The sequence below is a fragment of the Lutra lutra genome, chromosome 8 (genome assembly GCF_902655055.1).
Source record: "Lutra lutra chromosome 8, mLutLut1.2, whole genome shotgun sequence".
NCBI classification, from domain to species: domain Eukaryota; kingdom Metazoa; phylum Chordata; class Mammalia; order Carnivora; family Mustelidae; genus Lutra; species Lutra lutra.
Window position 1 is genome coordinate 45,001,033 of NC_062285.1, and position 4,231 is coordinate 45,005,263.

Consider the following 4,231-nt stretch of genomic DNA (forward strand, 5'->3'; position numbering starts at 1 on the left):
TGGCTGAGGGACAGCAGGAGCATTGTGACGTGGGTGTGGGGTGTGGAGGACTATGGGTACCTCTCTGGGTCCTGAGTGCTGCAGCAGCAGCTCACACTTCCTGTCTCCTTCAGCCACGTGGTGAGGCTCTCTGACAAGGGGTGCTTTCACCAGTTTTACAGCAATCAGCCCCTGGACAAGTGCACTGAAGACTGCCAGTGGGAGCCCGTCAGCCATGAGCTCTCTCATGCCTTGCTGCTCCAGATTCAGGCAAATGTGGCTCCCTGCCTCTCATTACCTCACTACCCAGGTCTTAAATGACACTTTGGCCCCATCCCAAACCTTGACTCTGAGCTTGTCCTCACCCAACCCCCTGCCTCTGTATCAGCCCCAGCCCCTGCCCCTCCCTCTGGCTCAGCCCCTACCCCTCCCTCTGACTCAGCCCCAGCCTGTCCCTCTGGACCAGGCCCAGCCCTTCCCCATCAGCCCCCGCCACTCCCTCTGGACCAGGCCCACCTCAGGCCTCTAGCTCAGTCCCAGACCCTGTTCCACCTTGCACCCTCTGTCTCAGTGGAGGTGGAGACCTGTGAGGTGTCTTGCCCTGTAGCCCAGAAGACACAGTCTTACATGTCAACTGCCATTCAAAACCTGGAATGTCACTTTCTGAAGAAGCAACTAGAAAGCAGCAAGGTACCCACTGTGATGAAAAAAAATCTCAGGAAGTCTTTAGCCCAGGTCATGACCCCGAAGGCCAAGGGTCCATCTCTGTCCTTCCTGGGGACTTGATGGACTCTTCACTCTGGGTGAAACTGGAGTGGCACCTTTGGAAGAGGTTCATGAAGCAAGAAAGGGGCCCGCCCTGCAGGATCCAGCTATCCCTGAAGACACAGCCTCACCACAAGTTCCAGAAGGTGCCCCAAAGCACACAGCTGGCACAGTCCCAAGTCCAAGTTTGAGTCTACGGATGGAAGCTGCCAGCCACACAGAAGACTGGGTTCACGTAGCCAGGAAGGACGGTGCCAGGAAAAAGCCTGGGCAAGGATTCAAGGTCCAGTGCAGGGAGGATCCAGAAAGATCTACATAGGGCACAACGATCTCTCCAGGAAAGGCTCCAGGAATAAATCCTGAGGAGTCAGACACAGACCTGAAGCCCTCCACAAGTGAAGATGAGAAGCACCCAGCGAAGGATCTGAGAGCCCATTTCAGGAAGTTGGGGCATTTCAGAGAGGGTCGGATCCCTTTGGATGTTCATCCTTCCCGGCTCACTGCCCACCACACCGTGGACCTTCCTGAAAAACCAAGCCCTCACAGGAAACCTGGAAAGCCAGCCCTTTCCAAGGGGTGGGAACCCTGCATGACCACCTCCCACGATTTTTCCATCCTCAGTCCATACGCTCAGTGGATGCTAGAAGCACATATCATAAGGCTTGGGATGAAGCACCAGTGGGGCCTCCCCCTCAAGGTTCTCAAGCCTATAAACCTCTTCACATTGAAGAAGGGCTTCCTCCTCTCCCAGTCTTCCCCTCCCCACCCAGCTACTTGTGTATCCCAGGCCAGCTCGGGGCCCAAGTTCGTGGGAAATCCTCCTCAGCCCTATCAAGGAGAGGTGATGAAAGAGTCTTATCCACCTGGGTCCCCTCGGTGCTACCCAGCCTACATGTGAGGAAATCCATCATGCTCTGGCAGGGAACTCACCTGGTGGTGGCCCTCTGGCTGGACAGGGGCCCAGGCCACCTTCTCGTACCTTCACATACAGTTTTTGGGCAGAATCTGGCAGAATCTGGCACAGTGAGACTGCCTGGAGGACTCTTAGAAACAGCACCTTGGAGTCAAGTCCAAGTCCAGCAAAAGCCACAAAGGAGCCAAGGAGGGGTGGTCCAGAGTCTCCTTCAAGACTGTTAGTCCAACGTGTTCCTTGCTGCCAATGCCTTGGCTTCTCAGGGATCTCTGTCTGGCTTCCAGAGCAGGTCCAGTGAAGACACATCTACTTCCCAGGTGCTGCATGGCTGAAGATCCCATGGCCACAGCTCTCACAGGCGCCAGGACCCCTGGAACTGCAGCACCAATGTAAGAGCCTGAGTAGGTCATGTGTTCCACCCCCCCTCCCCCCGAGGAGAGAGAGAGCTCCAGGAGGTTGCCCTTGAGAGAGCCTGCCAAAGAGTTGTCAAAACTGAAGGTCCTCCAGATCAGTGAGGTGAGATGTCTCGTCCAGAGCAAGGAGTAAGCAGAGGCCTCGGGAAGCAAGGTCTGTGAGATCTTGCTGAAGACGGAGGAGGCTCCTCCAGAAAACTACTTTAGGAGAAGGATGAAACACTTGCTACAGTGGTTCTTTCCCAGTAGAGGCAAAAGACTGGAAGATTCCCTTTGAAAGGGCAAGCCTTCATCATCCCAGGGCCAGGGACAAGTCATGGGCAGGTCAGCCATGGACAGCGCTTCTGCTGAGTCTCAGGTGGTCGTATTGCTGTGGGGCCCATCCTAGAGGAGAAAATGGTGCCTCACCAGGGGTTCAGGGCCCTGGTGTTCAGCTGGTACAAAAACGATCTCCAGGCTTTGGCAGACCCCAATGTCTGCTACCACAGGGTCCTCTCCTATGAAGAAAAGAGGAGACAGCCAGTCCACAGGGCACCCCCAGGGGCCACAGCTATTCCAACAAGACTGAATGGATCTGGTGGCCCTTCACCACCAGTGTGCTGGGGTGCCCAGGCAGACCCTGCCAGTATGGGTCCCTAATGCTGGGCCCTTCAGGCCACACCCAGCACTCCCACTGCCCCAGGCACTGCCCCCCTTCAAAGATACATCTCACCTGGCCAGTCACAGTGTGCTTCTCACGCCTTTCCTGGGAGGACAACTTTCCTTCAAGGAAAAATGCAAACGGTGCAGAGAAAAACTTTTTTTTCTCACATTAGCACATCCTCTATGAGCTAATGGCTTCTCTGTGCCACAGTTTTTTTGCTTCCTCAAAATATATGTTTTTTCCCCCCTCATGAGTGGTGCTGGCCTCTGTGTGTGCCCTGCTGGAATGGGAGGGAAGGATCCGGGTCTGCTCTGAGGGCCTGCTTTGGCTTCCAGAACAAATGGGGCTTTGGAGGATGGGTGACCTAGGGGTCTACTCCTGCCTCCTTCCCCACTCTCCTTCAGTTTCCACGAGAAAGTGAACAAGACCCAGACCAGGACCTCGCTCTGCCCATCCTCTCCTGCTTTCTCTTCATCTGGAACTTGTGTGGCTGTAGGAGGGTCTGCTGAGGCAGAAATCCCGCTCAGTCTCCAGGAAGATGGAGACCTAGGTCAGAGTGGGGCCCGCAGTTGGGAGGCACAAGGCTGGCCCTGAGGGAGAGGTGAGAAATCCTCCCCCCCCCCAGTCTCCTGCAGGGAGTAGAGGACAGCTACCCCAGGAACCGCCTCTCCCCAGGAAATCCCATCTTAGCTCCATGCAGCCCCTCTTCTCACACTTGGAGCAGCAAGGGATGAGTGTGGGGTGCCACAGAGACCCCCAGGGACCAGCCGCCCAGCCCCAGGGCACTAAAGGGACCTGCTCACCAGCACCCCCTTCCCCTTCTGGGGGACAGAATGTGTGGCTGTGGGTGGGGGGACCCTGCGCTTAGGGTGGGAGTCCAGGAAGGAGGCCAAGTGACAGGGTGTGCCCATGCCTGGTGTGACGACTGAGGACCCTTGGTGTCCCATTGCCACCCAAAGGCCCAGAGGGGAGAAGTTAGAGGCCCTAGGGCTGTCCCCATAGGGTCTCGGACCCATTCCAGCTGCCAAGCCCAGGGTTGGGGGGTGGAGGGAGTGGAGTGGGGGTTGTACAGAAGCCACCTGAGCTCCCACATGGATGGCCAGGCACCCAGAGGCAGCAAGTCCTTCTGGCAGAGAAGTTAACTTCTGCACAATGTGATAAACTTGTAGGACTGCGGGCCCGGGACAGACTTGTGGTCTGAGCCCTTTACATAGGCGTGGGGCCCAAGGATGGCTCCCAGGGGACTGGTGGGGACTCAGAGGTCAAGGCACTGGCCTGGCTCCCGGTCTTGGTTAGATGGGGCTAACCAAGATGGGGCTTGTCCCACCCTCGGCTAGAAGATACATGTCCAGGAGGGCCGCCCCACTGCGTGCCCCGCTTCCAGCCCAACATTGTCCTCTGGGGCCCCCCACACATTGCTCTGATGGAGACCCACACAGAGACCCCACACAGCAACCTTTGACAGACCACATGCAGAGAAATCTGACAGAGACCCACACAGAGATGGTGCACAGAGAC

At 56.8% G+C, this 4,231-nt stretch overlaps 1 pseudogene; it reads left to right on the plus strand.

Moving 5' to 3' along the window:
- Positions 1-214: 214 nt before the first annotated feature.
- Positions 215-1,955, plus strand: LOC125106859 (putative spermatogenesis-associated protein 31C2; annotated as a pseudogene).
- The last annotated feature ends 2,276 nt before the right edge of the window (positions 1,956-4,231 follow it).